Genomic DNA, 17,151 nt, shown 5'->3' with positions numbered 1-17,151 from the left:
CCACTAACTTTCTACATGCTCAGCAAAAGAAGACCAGGAGAGGAGACAATTTTTTCATGCTTTCTTGCTAAGTGGAAAGTTAATGAGCTTACTTTTTTCCTAGATGTTAAAGAATCCATATGATAGGGACATTTTGGAAAACAGACTTAGTTCCTTCTGCAGTCTGTAGCATTGTTTAGCATGCACAGTCATCAGAACAAGCTGGAATGAAAGAATCAGCAGATTTTGTCGCTCATGTCACCACAGGACAGCAATGCTGCTATCACAGGTCTGGGACAAAGAGTTAGGTGTGGGCCGGCACTCACACAAAGGCAAAAGCATGCAGTGGAAGCAGAAACTGGGTAGCTGGGAAATACAGAGGAGACTGTGAAAAAAAAATACTAATTTGTTAATTAGTCAAAAAAGCATTGCCCACACAGCTTGTTTTCTTTGTTCTTTAGCCAGGGGAGGGCTCTGATGAAACAGGACAGGCAATTGTGTAAAGTCAGTGCTGCACAGAAGGGTGGCCAGGGCAATGGTAAAACAAAACCTTGAGGACAAGAACCAAGAGGTAAGGCTGATTTGTGAAGACATATCACCAATTAGTGCACCGGCAGCAGTGGCTAGAGACCAAGTGATTCTGAAAGAGAAGTACAAGTGGTCTAAGAGAAATGATGCCGAAAGAGCTGGCGATGGGGCATGTGCCTCCATCGCTGACACACGTGCTGATACAGACCATTGCTCGCTGGGCTCCGTTCCTGCTGAATTCAGTGTCCCCTCCAAGACACCTTCCTCCTAGCTGCCCCCTCTGCCAGCTAACACTCTCCACTGGTTGAACCAGCGCGTCTCTCTTTTTTCAGACTAAGCCAAATCTTCTTTTGTTTCTGCCTGTCAAACTCATTCCCATTTTTTTCTCATCTGCTGGGTAAGATGAATCCACTCACACACAGCCTGACAAAGCTAAAAAAGCTTCTAAGGCCAGCAAAATGGTTGTCTGTGAAGCAGCCACCCATGCGTTCTGCAGTAGGGGCCTCGGCGTTTGTCAGTTTTGTATGCAAGAGGTTCAGCAACCAAGAAGCGCACGGCACAGGCAGCTGAAGAGATGAATGGCTGAAACTAATGGGGAACATGGGCAGATGGTAATTACTAGATGTGCTTAGGACATGCTGGTATCAGTTTGGAGGGATTTCTGTTTGCATCCTTTCTGCTCTCATTAAATCTCGATAGGCTTTTTCTTCCCCCGTGTATTCAAAACCAGCGTGATGACAAAACTAGAAAGTATCACGCAGCTGCATTTGCAAGAATAAACAAGGGGTGATGTAACTCGCACTGTTTCTCAGGACCGACCTAGCGTGGGTTTTGCTGCCAGTTAGTCTCCTGCTCCCTTAAAAAATCGTCACCCCGAGGGGGTTTTTGCTCGTCCTGAGAAGGAAAATTTCCACTTTGCATTTCAATGAAAGGCATTCAGCCTCCCTTCCCCGCCCCCAGACCGTTTCCTGTGCAAACCCTCTGACTTTCATTTTCTTTTCGAAGCAGCTGAATTTGCATGTCACTGAGCCCTCTCAAGCATCTTCTTTCCCAGCATGTGAGAGGGCTGTGCCGGGACGTGCTGGGCTGCACCTCTGGCTCCTGGAGTTGCCTGAGGCAGCCAGGACCGAGTCCCCTGGAGCACGACCCCAGGCACAGCAGCAGTGGCAGCTTTTCTCCCAGCCTGCGGCTCCCTGCGCCAGAACAGCCACTTTTCCACGCAGGCTGCCTATGTGCGTGTTTGGATGGAGGCAGGTGGTCACATAGTGGGATACAGCCTGTGACACCGGCCTGCGTGAGATGATAACCTCGTATGGAGAATTAGTGCTTGCAGGGCACGGTGGTTTGCCGTATGGAGGAGACGGTGCTCGGAGCTTCTTAACATTCACACCACCTAACCCCGTTTAGGATGTAGGGATCCCAGAACAACTGGACTACCTGACAGACCTGAGCCTGAATGCGATGGCCTCCAGCAGGAACAGATATTTAGCAAGGTGAATTCCGACTAGCATCCTTGCTTCGTGTTTTCACACTGACGCACCATCCATCTGCGTGCAGTGGATGGGCAGATTTGCTATCCCTCATTCAGCTCTAAGATGGATTGGCTTCCAGAAGTAAATTGGAAAAGAAATAGTGTCTGTCCTTGGGCATGGTGAGGTTTGGTGAGGTGAAATCTTGTCCATCTTGAGGGTGGTAGATACGATTTTTTACTCATCAACTTTATGTTCAGTAAGTGCGCGTCTACGATGGATGTACAAACCAAATGTGAAAGATGGCCTTTGTTATTTGAGCACTTTAATTAGAAAGTCTTTTTTTCAGACATCTGTACCTCACAAGGAAATACTGCAAGTTTTTGCATTATTGATTTTCAAAATGAGTTCTTTATCTTAATGCAGATGAAACAAAAGAGCTAATAGTGTGACAGTGTATTTTAAATTTTGGCTGTTTATTTCTATGGCTCAGTTCCTGATCAGAAAGCCAGATGGCCTGAAGAGGCTGGTAAATGAGATACAGAGTCTTTTATCTTTAAATCAGCAAGTGGCCAAATTCAATTAGTTACCATCCCAAACCTACAGCTATCCTTTTCAATAAGAATAGGTGGTCCCTGCCTACGTTACTAAACTAGAGGTCAGTGTTCCGCTGTCAGTGGCTTGTTCTGATTTGTGCAGTGCACAGACATGATAAAGAAGCCGACATGGGAAAGCAGAATAAAATCTAAGTAGCAAGAGACAGAATTAATTCCACTACTCAGTAACATCACATCATGTGTGTTTCACTTATGTAGTGGTAAAGGCCTAGAAAAATAATTTTAAAGTGATTTCTGGGATCAGCTGTAAGGGTGGACTACTGCATTCTGAGATGGCTATACTGCGCAGGGATGAACAGCCTAGAAATCTGTAGCCAGTTGACAGCTCTGGTTAAAATATGTTAATAAAGGCATTTATCAAGATCCACGCAATGAGGACTGTGCTTCAAGAAAAACCAAGTTGTTCCACGAATGGGAGAAGTAGTAGGTTTCACTTCTAAAGGCTCTGTCATCTGTAGATTCTCTGAGGTCTAGTACACGGTGAGTTAATCAGCCTTTCCATCGCTCGGGGCATTACAGGGTCTCTCTTCTCTACTCAGTCCCTGTCTCATGAAGCTTCTGGGAACCTCCTCTCTCTCTTTTCTATCAAGATGGTTGAAATTGGCCAAGCAGTTCAACATTTATGGAAGGAGGAGTAAGGAAAAGATTAAGACAGGATAGGATAGACAGCGTGATCATCGTTAGTCTTCCTTCCCTGAAGAAACAAGCTGAAACGCCTCATCAGTGGGATTTAAAGCTGGACACTCCAATTACCATTTTAGGGTTTATTTTCCAGTGCTTTGTTGTTTATGCTGTGATGCTTGTAAACACTGGCAAAAAAACCCCAAACCAGCAACCCCAAACCCCACTGGTTTTAAGCTGAAGCAACTTGAGCTTTTTATTTAATATGTCTGGCTGGCACATGCTGGCATTGTGAAAATTTTATTAATAATTTATATTTGTCCCTTGATGGTTTTATCTTTACTCCCTTTGATTTTGATGTTGTTGTGCCAATTCCAGGTAGATGGTTAAGCCTGACAAGTGTCCAAAAATAATTGGGAGGATCAACACCATAGCGATCCGGTTTGCATCAAAGCAGCAACAGATGATACCTTCTGAGTAACCCATTTAACATCACTAGGAATAATAGACTTGCCTTGCCCTAGGGGAGATGCTTTTAGACACTAGCCCGGTACCAGCACCTGCGGCAGAGGAATGGGTGAGAACCTGTTTTGGAAGCAGATGTGGGCTAAGGTGAATGGCAAAGGTGTAAGTTCAGATGCGGGCAGTGCTTAGGGAGGTGTAGATCTAGGATTCCTGTGCAGCCGACTGCTGAGGCAGATTTGCTTTGGCCTGTGGACTGATGCTACGTTTGAAGTCTGGATGGTGGTGTTGCCCTCCCTCTGTTCCCTCTTCCCAGCATCTGAAGGTGGTTAGCTCTTTAGTTATAAGTCAGGCTAGATTTGAGAGGAAGGGCTGTATAAAGCAATGCTGTGTCCCTGACAGAGCCTGGAGATAACCGAGATGAACTCAGCAAAGCCCTTCTACCCATTTGTCTCCGCAAACCATCCAAGCTGCCGCGGGGAACAGCCTACGCCTGTGAGCAGACCCACACGCAGAGCGGCGTATGAGTCAGGGCCAGAAAACCTCCCAGGATGAACCGTCCCACCATCAGCAGCGTGACACCCACCTTTAATACAGGAGAGAAAGTATGGGGTTGGGAGCCAGCTTTTTTCCAATAAGGGGACTGTAAACATGATACAAGACAAGCCCCGGAGATACAATCACAGGCGGCGATGAGGTTCTGTAATCAGGCGGTGGTTACCGATGGCCAGTTGCTGTACATTATCTGGCAGGGCTGTCCCCCTTCGCAGCCTCTCTGTTGTTTCCCTGCGGGCTTTCGCGTGCTCCTGCAAAAGTGCAGGAATCCTTCTTCTCTGAGACTGCAGAAGGATTCAACCCTCTAAATCAGGTTATTCCAGCCAGGCTGTTGTTCAGCATTCTTTAGTAGACAATGGTTAATGTTATGGAGTAAAAAAAGCCACCAAAGAAACCACTTAATATCCAATATTATTGAAGCCAGACATTTTGGGAAGGAATATTTTTTGTTAGTCCCCAGTACTCTGCCTGAAGTCAGAGCTGGGCTGGGAACAGCGTGTGGTTTGAATACCAGATGGAGCAGCGCTGGACGTATTGCCTGGACCTTGTTTACATTTGGCCACTAAGCCTGACTCAGTGCTTTTCAAAACATTTGTTATACACTCCGTGAGTAACATCCTTCGATTACCTGGTAGGGCGTGTTTTTCATATTCCAGCCTTTTTGATTCACTTTTCATTTAAAATGTATTTCACGACAATTTTTGCTAAATTTAATACAGTGAGGGCCGGAAGGTAAAAAAAAGAGAATATGGAAAGTACGACTGGTTCTGTTAGTAGGTAAAATCTTTTCTGTGCGCACAGATAGGGCAGGCTTTACTCATTTTAACTCAACCAAGCTTAGTTTAAGGACTCCAGCTTCCCCAGCATTAAGAGGGGCAGCACGGGGGCCCTCACCGGTGAGGAGGTGGCTGGGCTGAGCGGTGTAAAGCCCAGGGTGTAAGGCTCTTCTTGGAGAGGCTGCTTGTTTCTCTGGCTGTCCTGCTTGATTAGAGATGCTAATAGCTGCTTCTCCTCTTACAGAGATCCTCTCCCAGGAGGGAATTAGGGTTTCCATAGTGTGCAAAACAAAGCCGAGCTGCTTAATAGTCTCATTGTTCTGCTCACACTCAGCAAAAGGGCAATTCCAGGCTGAGGAAAGCTGGGGTAGAAATCCCATAGGAAAGACTTACCTTCCGCAGCTTCCACTTCAGCTTTGTTGCTGTGTGAGTTGTGGCTATTTCAAATCACAGAGCTAACCCTGGGCTGAACCTTGGGAGACAAACCTCAAATTTTAATTTGGCTTTGTAGTGGTGTGCAATGGTACGTCAGAAGCTGAAATGGCAATAGGTCCACAAGTTATATTCCTGGCTTTAAAAAAAATGTTTCACCCCAAGAACTGAAGCAGCTGTGGATGCTCATTCTGCTATGTGTTCTTGTGCTCTGATGCTGTGCAGAATCACAGTACAGCAGTCTTTGGTAGAATGTCTGAGGATTTCTTTTCTCACCCTCCAGTATACTAGTATCTGAGCTAAAAGAGAGCAATATTGTTATCTGGGACCAAAAGCAGGCTGTTCTGAGAGGCAAAAGCAGTGCTTGTGTTTTGCAAACTTCTACAAGACATGTAACATTTCCATACAAAGATGTACACACCAGGCAAGTAAAATGAAAAAAAAAACAAACCACAAAACCAAACCAGGCCTGTTTTTATAATGGAAGTGTATAACTTTCACAATAGAGATGTATGATGTTTAGAAATTTGTAACTTTTTAGGGAGAAGGTTGGAAAGTGCCCACTTGAGTGTGCTGTGCATTATTATATACTCTTTCATGTCAATAACCTGAATTGTCATTACACATTTAATTAACAGAGTGAAAGTCCTAGTTTGCAGATAATTGGGATATATATGTTAAATAGGAAAAGAGCCTTGTTTAGGCTACATGCTTCTTTTTTCTCAGTGAAGAATTAGTTTAGCACTTCAATCTCCTATTCATGCATTATAAAGGCTGGAAGCACAGCTGGTACAAAAAGGAATTGTAGGAGATTATAAATGGTTCTTACTCTTTACTGAAAACACTCAATTTGCTTTGTTATTTCAGGAAAAAAATGCATGTTAGAGCATGGTGTAAAGTGCTAATATTTTTACATATGTTTTTAAGCTTTTTGGAGTATTTTTTAACTTTCAGGTTCCAAAAGCGAAGATCCTATTTTGTCTCATCTTTTTTTTCTTTAGCCTTAATGAAGTCTTGCATTTCTGTAGCCTGCACTTAAGATTTGACTGTTATGCTTATTCACATCATGTTGTACCTTACACCAAGACCTTGATAAATTACCACTTAAGTCATGTATTTTGATTTCAGCAGATTTTGGACTAGGCTCCTGGAATATTTGCATACTAGGCAGACAGTGCAGAATTAGGTTCTTATCAAAGTAGCATACTGTTACCATTTTCCAAACGGGAAGATGCAATGTGATAGTTTGAGAACCAGGGTAGGAAGTAAATGGAAAAGGCAGACCTTGCCTACAGCACAAATATGTCTAGACCACCTCTTGCTGAAGTGTCTTAGAGATCATTTGTGTTTATAGTGTGTTCTTTTGATTCGTATTGCTGCAACTTTCTAATTGTGCCATCATAAATTAATAATTTACCCATACAATGGCCATATGTTTTACTTGCCTTAGAATATATCTTAGAAAATCTCCCTGAAAATTCTGCTTGTGACTGTAATTATTTGATAGAGGATGAAGCTTACTCTGATTATAGACCACACAGAACCTTTGCCCAAAGTGCAGACGATGAAATGTAGACGTAAGTTGTTGCTCTGGTGGTTTTAATAGTTGATATTTGTTGGGTGGAAGCAAGAGAAACTTTCTGAGTTGGGAGAAAATCCATGGGACGCTCCTGATTAAAGCCCCCCACAGTATATTAGCTGACTTCTATAAAGCATTATGTCACTTTAAACAGTTTATATGCTGTTAGAGAGTGATAAACACGTCCCTGTGTTTAACTTAGTATTCCTGGAAGGCCCTTTGCAAGTTGCAAAATATCCTGTTACTGGGAACTTTTATACCTTAGTTAAGACAAAGTGTGTTTAGTTGCTGGCTTCCACGTACAAAGACAAGAAAACTGTGAGAAAGGAAATTTCAGTTTAAGGAGCTGGTTGAAAAATTCGGATTCTGGAGTAGGAAAGCAGGCTGTTGGAGAGCACAAGGAGGTAGGCCAGGCTTCAGCGAGAAAAGAAAGGGGCAAGTAACTTCAGAAGCAGGGATGTGGCCGCTGTGTCACAAAGACTGATTTTGAGGCTTTTCAAGCCTCAGGCCATAGCGCTGCAAGTTCAGTGCAGGGGCAGGGGGGACAGCCCTGCCCAGAAGTGCCCTCAGCTCCTCAGTCCCTCTGCCAGCCCCTCATTCTCCCCTGTTCCTGTGGGATGGGTGTCTCCAGGCAGGAATCTGCCTTATCTCTTGCCCCAGCAATCCCCTCTCCTGTCCGTCCCCAATTAATGGGCAGTCAGTGGCAGTGCTGCCTTCTGGGCCAGCATCCTTAACCCTTTCCTTTGCTGCTAGCTGCACACCCCAGTGGAGGCAGACGGGGCAATGGCAATGGCCATAAAACCAAACAACATATGAAAATGTTGACTTAGTTTGGAAGGAGAAGCAGCAGTAAGAAAGGAGATCAGTAAGAACAGCGAGAGCAAAGTACCCAGGGAGTCCTTTACTTGGTGGGACAATGCTCTCTGTTAGTTTTATGTTTTGTTTCTAATTTAAGAAGGGGTTTGTGTGTTAATTATAAACTGGAATTTAAATTGTCCTTTGTGCACATGTGAAACAATGTGGATTTTAAAGAAAAGAAAGAGCGTTTATCTCGTATAAGCTGTCTGATGCCACCCAAAGCAATTCAATAGTTGGTCATGACTTGTATTAATGCCTGTTAACCCCAGCTCTTTTGTAAAATACAGATGGTGAAGCTCCCCTTCCTGCTTTTTGAAGCAAAAAGGGTATTAGCAAAGCAATAGGGAGCACATCAGCAAATGAAGCCTTACAAAACCAGACTGTATTCTTCTGTCAATGCACCAAACAGGAACCTGGCATCTTTATGTACGTCTTCCTGCAAAGGTTAGAAGGGAAACAGGCTGTTTATCAAAACCTCTTGTATCTGCTAGCAGTAGATTGTTTTGCCCTTCAGAGGCAGATAATTAAAGCACCGCTAACCTGGGGGCTGTTTAGTACCCTTGACCACCCAAGAGGTGTGGGAGACATTTTATTAAGCAGATAGATACACAAATGCATCCTTCTCACAATCTCAGAGTGGCTTTGCAGGTAAGAGAGGTCTTGGAAAGACATACACTTGCTAATGATTCCCTCATCAAATAAAAATCCGTACCAGTCGCATGGCTTTGTTTATTCAATGGTTGAATATTAGCTAAGCTACAGAAAGAGTGACTGTCTAGACCAGCAATCCTCAGTCCAAACTCTTGTCCCCCTTAAACCTTCCTTCTCTCGCCAGGCAGCCAAGGAAAATTCTGGTGCCAATTTCACCCCACCATTGCTTTGGCTAACATCAAGGGAAGAAACCATGGGAAGGTTTGAGGGTTGTCACTTGGAGCTGCTCCTGGGTGGGGAGACTGCTGGGTGCACGTTGGGAGGGGAGAGATCTGATACACTGAGGGGCCTCTCCCTGCAGAACAAATGTGCACTATGTTTGACAGCATATGCTGTAAGACTTCAAATCCGAGGGTTAGCAACATGGCATGGGATGAAGAACTGTTGCCTCTGGCCTGTCTGGGTTCATATTCCACTGACTTGAAGGGTTATGCCCTATCCTGCCTCTTCCCTTACTCCCAGTTTCTTAACAGAGAAAATAGCAATCAGTCAATTTAGTTTTAAATACGTGAAGGATGGATGAAAGGAGACGACCGAACATTCCAGACCACAGAGAATATTTTTCCTCTTTTTACTTATTTGTTGGTAATTACTAGCCCTTTACATTTAGGGGCTTTCCAGTCACATGGACACTTTGCATTCATTAAAACAGTATTTTCTGCTGCCATTAGCTTTTTCATTCTCCATGAGTGGATGCCTTTCTGCTGCTTTCCACACTCATATGAACAGTCTTTGAAGCATCGTGGATGCCCTAAAAAAAAAAAAAGCCCCTGAAAAGTCCTCTTTTGGTTTCCTTATGTATCTTCTGTTGTCCCTTAAACTGCACTGCTACTGTGTTATTAAGAGCTGAGTTAGAATAAAGGAGTCAGAGGGGCTCACTAACAACACACAGCCGTTCCCCTTCACCTCAGAGGGACTTGCACCAGCCTTTGGTCTCCTCCTGAGGGAAGGGGAGGAGAGGGGTTCCCCTCTCCCTGTCTCTGGCTCTGCTTCTTTTATTTACTGCAGATTTAATGCCACTGGTTGGCTTATTTCAGTTGTGCATTCATGGCTGCGCATACTAATCGCTCTTGATTTTCACTTCCCGATACTGAGACAGACACTCAGGTTATGCTGAGCGTTTGGGGCTCTGTTGTGGATGGTGTGGGAGCAGGAAATCCTTCGTTCAGCGTCTCTCAAGTGCAGGGGCTACACGTCCAGAGCTGCAGGAGAAGCACGTCTCTCCAGAGGCCTGGGCTCTCCTGGTGAGCTGCAGTCGTGGTATTCACGTTTCAGGCTGCTGGGAAGCTGGAGAAGTGACCGATCGGTTCTCACTGCAGACTGTCATTTCCCCTCCCTGAAATGAGTACCAAATGAGTAATTCATCTGAAATTTCCTTTCTTGCAGATTTTTCTTTCATATTGATGCTGGTTTCAGAAGTGTGATCCGTTCCAGCTCAAGCTTCTGTTTCACTCATGGTTAAACTTGTCATTTCCTTGCCATTTTCTGAAAACTTTGTTCCATAACTTCTCCACATTATCTTCCAGTAGCTGTTGTCTTTTAATTGTCACAATCTCTGCCCACCAGTGTCCTAATGACACTCATGGTATAAAGCTATTGAGAATAATTATGGTATTGGGAGAGAAAGGAGGGTTGTTCCTATTTCTGCCTTTGCTACTGGCAAGTACGGTGACCTTGTCCTTGGAAGCTTGTCTTTGCGTTTCCTCCTCCGTGACGTGTTGGTCTCGAGGGTATAAATCGCAAGGAAGTCACTCCAGTGGCCTGTCAAATCCAGCCCAGCCCGGGCTTTCTGCCAGGGCGCTGTGCCTTTCCTTATCAGCACTTTGCAAGCAGATTCAGGAGGTGTGAGAGCTGTGGGGCTGCTGCTGCTGTGAGGATGTCTTCGTCTCCTCCCGAGAGCAGCTGCAGCAGAGAAGGCGCCAGCTTGGCCTTTCTGGTTCAGTAAGAACTGTTTTGCGTGTGACCGTCCTCAGTTCTGCAGGAGTTTTAAAAGTGGTCGGCAAAGCATTTTTCCTTCTATAAAGGAAAATGCTTCCAGCCATGAGCTATGAAATTAGCTCCAGGAAAGATTTGCACCAAGAGCCATTATCAAAATATCAGCTCAGCGTTACCCATGCCAGTAAAAGTACAACGGGGCAAGTGGTAAGAATTTAAAAGATTGAAAAGAGGAATGCTTTTATTTTAGCCAGCCAGTTTACATTGTTTTTGTTTCCTTATGTCATCATCTAATACATCATACATTGCTCTGGCATGATGTCCGTATAGAGACACATTGGTGCTACTCAAAATGGGAGAGCAGATGTTGTAGTATTAGACTATCTTGTATTAGCTGAGTTTGTAAGATGCAAAGAAGACTGAAGCATATCAGGGTGAGCACCTCTTTACAGGTGTGACTGCAATGGCTTTAACTGAGTGGTCTGTCTAACCAAAACAGATTAACTAGGGCCTTACATGAAGTTCACACACTGAGCTGGAGATGCAGACACGAGGAATGCATTCCTTACAAAGGTGTTGGCCCCAGCTTGTCCCATCTGAGTTATGAATTGTTCCTTGGAGGAGCTTCTCTCTCTTCATTGCCTGTGCTCCTAATTGGGCATCTCAATTGTGGGGGCACAAATCTGGGTCTTTTTGCCCCAGATACCTACCTGTCTTCTAATCCTTGATGTACCTTGAGCCTTCTGTAACAATCTGCCTCCAACAAAGTACTTTTTGGTTCTCCTTAGGGAGCACTAGCCACTTTCAACTCTTCTTAATTGTTTTCCTGAATAAATCTCTCTAGTAGTCTTTTCTTTTTAGCTGGTTTGTGACTTGTGAGTATTGCTACTGTTATCAAAGGCTCTATTCTGATGTTCCTAATGGCATTTTTGATGGAAAATACATGCTTAGCCTTCCTGTTATGCTGCAATCCCAAGGATGATGAGATCTGACAGCAGGTATCTGGATATAACCAGAGCAGAGGTCTCCAATCTTTTTCAGTATTTTTCCCATGGCACAGACTGCATTTAAGCTTTTGGTGAATTGATTTTAAGAGCCAAGATCTCATTTGTAAACTGAGTCATCTCCATTCAATGAAAATAAAGGACATGCTGAACTCTACGGAGCTGTTTATTCTCTTCTGTGACCAACAAGGGAGTAATTGTGTTTGGAGTGAAATCAAAGATGAGGTGCATAAAGCTGTCCTCACATGGAAAAGAGTCCAGGTACTCCAAGAGCCAATGATGCCAACTCTTGTGATTTAACCACAAGTTTCAGGATATAAATAGGAATATGTATACATATAATTTTTCTTAAAGTCTGTGGCACCTGAGATTGTGTGACTATATGAGAAAATAATCTCTTCTAACTTAAAGTTTGAGGAAAGAAAATAATCCAACTGTACTCTAAAGAAGCCAAGCCTGAAGGCAAGTAGTAGTTCAATGTTTAAAATTAAGAGACAAAGACTTACTATGAATTTTTCACAGCAGAGTGAGAATGGAGCAATCCACCCAAACTTTCATCCTGGGTCACAGTAGTGGAAGTAGCTGCCATTCCTGTAAGAGAGCTGTTGCTTTTGCTATTTCTATTTGCTATTGCCCCAGGTATCCCCACGCTGGCAGAGGCATCTTGCACCTCACACCTCGCAGTAGTTCTTTCCCACTTGTCGAGCTGGCAGCTGCATCCTTATCGTGTGCAGACAAGATTTAAGAAAAAGAAAATGCTTCAGAAGTTTGTTCTTGGTCCTCAAGGAGCTTTCACGTACGTGGGAGGGGATTTCCAGCAGCGCTTCCAGGAGCTTTGGGTATCTTCAGTTTGTGGAGTGAATTCAGCTCTGCCTGGATTTGTGGATAAGGTGGGAATTCAGGGGAGGGCGATCATGCAGGAGCAGAGGAGCAGGCTGCAGGGGCAGTGTGACAAGCAGATAGCAAGGACAGAGAAAGAGAACAGCCTGTGGATAAAGACAAGAGAGTGACATTTTCAGAAGTGTGTCATTTGACTGCTAGCAGGCTCCGTGTGACAGTGCCTGAGAATTTCGGACCTGATCTGGTAACAGGATCGACAGCCTTAAGCTCAGCTCTGGGACTGCCCGTAAGACTTGCAGGAAGAGATAAGTGGATCCTTGAGTGCCAGCGGTCAGGACGGGGGAAGTCGCTGGGAGTAACTCTGGGGTCTGCCAAATCCCCCCGCTCCTCGGGACTGCCCGTGCTTGCGCAGGGGACCCCTGCTTTCAGCCAGGGCTCTCCGCCTCGATGCAAATTTTGGTCTTCGTGCAAGAGTTCAAATCCCTCTGTAAGTTGTGGAATATGAAGATGCCAAACATATCTTCGGTGAACTTTTAAGATAACATACTAACACATGTTTTGGCGCAGGCACTCCAATCTTGCTTCCTCCTTCCTATATCCAGCGAGTGCCCTAATCAGCAGCCCCAGGGACCCGTCTTTCTCCCTCTCTCCTTTCTCTCTCTCTCTCAAATGCCAGAGACACAGCACGACTCAGATTTCATTCAAACTCTCCGAACACAACTCATGTGCTCACTACTTTAAAAATTTTGATAAATGTATAGCTGGCATTTGTAACAAGCAGAGCTGCAGTTAATACAGATATTTTCCTGCTGGGGGCATGGGAGGCTTCAATTTAAATCAGAACATTGCTTTTCTTACATACTTTCCGTTGCAGAACTGTTCAGTCTTCCCAAGTTGCAACGTTTTCATGGTAATTAGCCAATTTATGAAGCAGAAGTATGTTTCTTTGTCTTCTTAATTGGCATGTTCTAATCCACTACAGTCAAACTGGTCTGTTACAAAACCAACCTACTAAACAGTGAATGGCTTTGCATAATTACTCAAAAAGAGTATTTTGTGAAATGTTAAGAGTTTACTTCCCCTATCTACCAGTATATATGTGTATGTATGTACATTTTCCTTTTAAAGTATTAAGTGTTTTTACACATACAACAAATTTAAAGAGCACAGAGAACAGTGTACTCACAGAAACGTGGCACGTTGACACATATCTTTTGTGTTTTAGTCTGATACAGAAACTCATTTCAGTCCTAGTGAATTTTATCATCATTTTATCATACAAAGAAAGGCTAATTCTGATCTGTATGCTAGCTACTTACATTAAAGGTATGCTAAATTAAATAACAAGTTAACCTTCTGCAGTCTCTTGGTGTTATTAGAATGGCATTTTGATAAGCGAAGGAGGCTCTGCCTGACCGAGGCACTGCTCGCTGAGCACAGCCTTGCACTTGGGACCTTTGAGACAAATCCCTGATTTCTGTCAGCAGTCGGACACAGGGCAGGGGGGACCCAGTCAGCGGGGCACTCCCAATAAGGCCAGTGGCCGAGAGTTTGCTTTCTTGAAGAGGCTTGATGTGGATTCGGGTGGGCTTTGTGCCTAGCTTAACAGCTCCTTTGTGGAGGAGAAAAAAACAGGAGACGCTAAGTGCTGGGATAAACTGAAGAGCTCTTTCTGATGAGTTGTTCTGCTGCAATGTGTGGTACTTTTTAAAAGGATGCTGCTGTTCTCAGAGGACTGCTCGACAGGACCCAAAGACATGTTTTCATTCAAAACTTAAGAAAACTTAATTTTGTATCTGCTTCCAAAAATACGCAAGCTCAGACCAAGAGTGAGAAAGCAGAAAAATTGTTTCTTTTTTTTTTTTTTAATCCTCTCAGAAAGTGTCAAACACTTAAGGAAAGGTTAATGATATCAGCTCTAACCAGCTTGTTGTATCTGACTCTGGCAGGACTTTCTTGCAGGGATGGCAGCAAACGCTTGGAAAACAGTTAAGACCACAGAGTGCCATAACTTGTACTGTCTGATGCCGTCTCCTTGTTTCCTTCTATTTTCCATTCCACCTGCATCCATGTGTTGCCTCCTGTCTGAGATAACAAGCTGCCTGGGCCACCACCATCTTTGTTCTGCCTGTGGGTGGTTCTCGATGCAACGGGGTCCTGATCTGTGTGGGGTCTTATAAGTGCTCTGGGCATACATGGAAATAACAGTGGGAATATTTAAGATCCACTTTGGGCCAGGTGAGCCGTCAGAGTGGCCACTTCTGACTTCTTTCAGAGTGGAAGGTTACTCTCTCATTCAGGGACCTGCTGCTGCTATGTACAGCCCATTACTGCTGATAAAGCCTCCGTGCACAAACACGTGTCAGATTGCCACTCCAAAGAGGGCATGTGCCTTCTACAGCTAGCTGCTCTGAGGTATAGTAAGCAACTATTGGCATGTCGTCATGCAGAAGTAACTGCTTCCAGAGCCAAGCTGTTGTGTAGGTCCTAGCTCTGCTGGTAGCCAGGGGTGACACTTTCCTACTGGCTTTCAGTCAAGTGTCTTGGAGTGCTTTACAAACAGACATTACTTGTGCTTCACAGCACCTCCTCAGGCCCATAATATTACCTATTGCCAGATAAGCAATGACACAAAAAGGAAAAAAAATTAGCTGGTGCTATTAGCTGCCCAACCCAGAATAGGAAATGCCTGGTTTTCACTGCTGGGCTGAATTTGTTTGGGTTGGGGCTGCTCACCACATCTATGGTGTCCGGAAAAGAAGGACCACAAATGAGCAGCTGTTTCTGCAAGAGCCAGGGGGTCTCGCCTTGTTCTACCTAAAGTAAATTACCCACTGAAAAAATTGCCCAAAGCCTTTGCTGAGGTCCCAGCCTCCACCGAGCTTCTGGACTGTGCCTGGATGTGATGTTCTCATAGCTCCACGCGGGTGCTGAGACATCTGTTACAATTTATTTCTGTAGCAACAAAGCTAGGGCAATTTCCAGCAAACAAGAAAAAGGAAAAAAAAATATCTCTTGTAAACTCTTAGGATGACTGTCAAAAAATAATAAGATACATATAATTTATTTACATTCCTTTACAGGAAATTTTTTGTTAACATTTCAGGTGATAGCAATAGATAAGGAAAGGCTCAGATGAGAAAGGTAATGGGCTGACAGCTTGTCTGGAAACTCGTATGAACAATGAAGTGGGTGAACACAAGGTTATTTCCATAGTTACATGGAGAATTATATGTAAACCAAAGCTGAACAACCTTCATCTCATGATATTTACAGCAGGATCAGATGCTTCGACCTACCTGGACTCCAAGAGGGTCATTTTAGCTTGATGCCATTTTGTGACTGGGTTAGTGTCTGGGAGAGTCTTGTTCAGAGCAGATTTTGTGGGCGTGGATGGAGCAGGACAACTTGCTTCCTCAGGGAGGGCAACCTCACCCGTGGTCGTGCCAGAGGCTCCTGTCCTTTCAGCATCCTCCTTTCCATACACTAGTGGGTCATCCCCTTCCTCCTACAGCTATGCACATATTGCAAGAAGGGTTCAGCATATGTCTTAAGCAACGCTGTCTCCCCAGAAGCATTTGGACCAGTTTTGCCTCACAAAACACCCTAGAGGCTTACAGCTTACAACAGCAGTGCCTGGAGATGTCCTGCTCTTCCCTGGAGCGTGGAGAGGTATATCGGATAAGCACAAGTCCAACTGTTTGCAGCCCTATCTCCTTTGTAGCGAACACAAGGAAAATCTAGTCCAGAGGCAGCCATCAGTAGAAGCTGACTGCTACCCACTCTGACTTCAAAGGTGGTAATTTTGGAAGACGGCATAAGGCTTTGCAATACAATATTCAGATGAGGATTTGGCAAAGCATCGTTCTTCTCACTGTCACAATCTATTCATCTCCCAGATGGCAAGATATTTACCTACTAAAAAAAGAGATTAGCCTCAGATTTTTTTTCTCTGTCTGCTCATTCTGGATTTTTTTTTTTGGGGGGGGGAACCCAACAAAACACCACAGAAGATAACATAATATTTCTAAACTGCTTTGGATTGGCCTCTGTTCAGTCCCTCAGTCCTTCGCACAGCCAGGTAGCGGTACCTGTGAACATGAGGGATGGCTTTACTTGGTCTGAATACCATAATCACAAATAGACTGGGGCATTCACAGCAAATTTAACTGCTCAGACCTGAGGAAGGCACATGCTTTATAACAATTCAGTCACCCATGTGCTGAAAGAAAACAAAATTAATTACCCACATGGCTGATTGCACAGCATAAATAGCAAAGGACAAACGCTGTAAAAAAAAATTGCTGAAGTATATATACCATTGGTGTGGTACTATCAGCGTAGAAATGCTTACAAAGTTAGTTATCTTACAAACAGATTAAGGACAAAAGCTTTGGATTAATTGCTGCTGCAATTAGCTGCATCAGGCAAATGCAACATTAATCATAAAGGTAAAGCACGACAGGAGTCAAATAGTTCTGGGGGAAAAAAAAGCTGTGCCTTTCAATTTGATGGGACTATTTTACTAACAGCAAAGATCCTGATCCCTTATGGATCTTCTGTTTAGCAGTATACAATTGATATGGAGTATCTGCAAAAAATACTCGAGAGGCAGAAAATACATAGTAGTAGAATAAGCAGATTCCAGAAAAGGTTTCTAGTTCTATTTTTGTTTGCTTTCCTGTTTTGTCCTCTATTCTGCACCCTCAGTTGCGTAAGAGTTACTCAGAAACAATAACAAGACAATGCTCTCTAACACTTCACGTGATCGTGTAATATACGGAG

The 17,151-nt window shown here is 44.0% G+C and overlaps 1 long non-coding RNA gene across 1 annotated transcript; it reads right to left on the bottom strand.

Moving 5' to 3' along the window:
• Positions 1-8,421: 8,421 nt before the first annotated feature.
• Positions 8,422-13,280, bottom strand: LOC138689961 (uncharacterized). Its single transcript, XR_011328725.1, has 2 exons — positions 12,033-13,280; positions 8,422-9,338 (listed from the first exon to the last, which is right to left on the bottom strand). It is a non-coding gene; the product is annotated as an uncharacterized lncRNA (long non-coding RNA).
• Positions 13,281-17,151: the final 3,871 nt, after the last annotated feature.

This window comes from Haliaeetus albicilla, chromosome 19 (assembly GCF_947461875.1).
Source record: "Haliaeetus albicilla chromosome 19, bHalAlb1.1, whole genome shotgun sequence".
Lineage (NCBI taxonomy): Eukaryota > Metazoa > Chordata > Aves > Accipitriformes > Accipitridae > Haliaeetus > Haliaeetus albicilla.
Note: the sequence above shows the minus strand (reverse complement) of the source record. Positions and strands in the feature narration are given on the sequence as shown.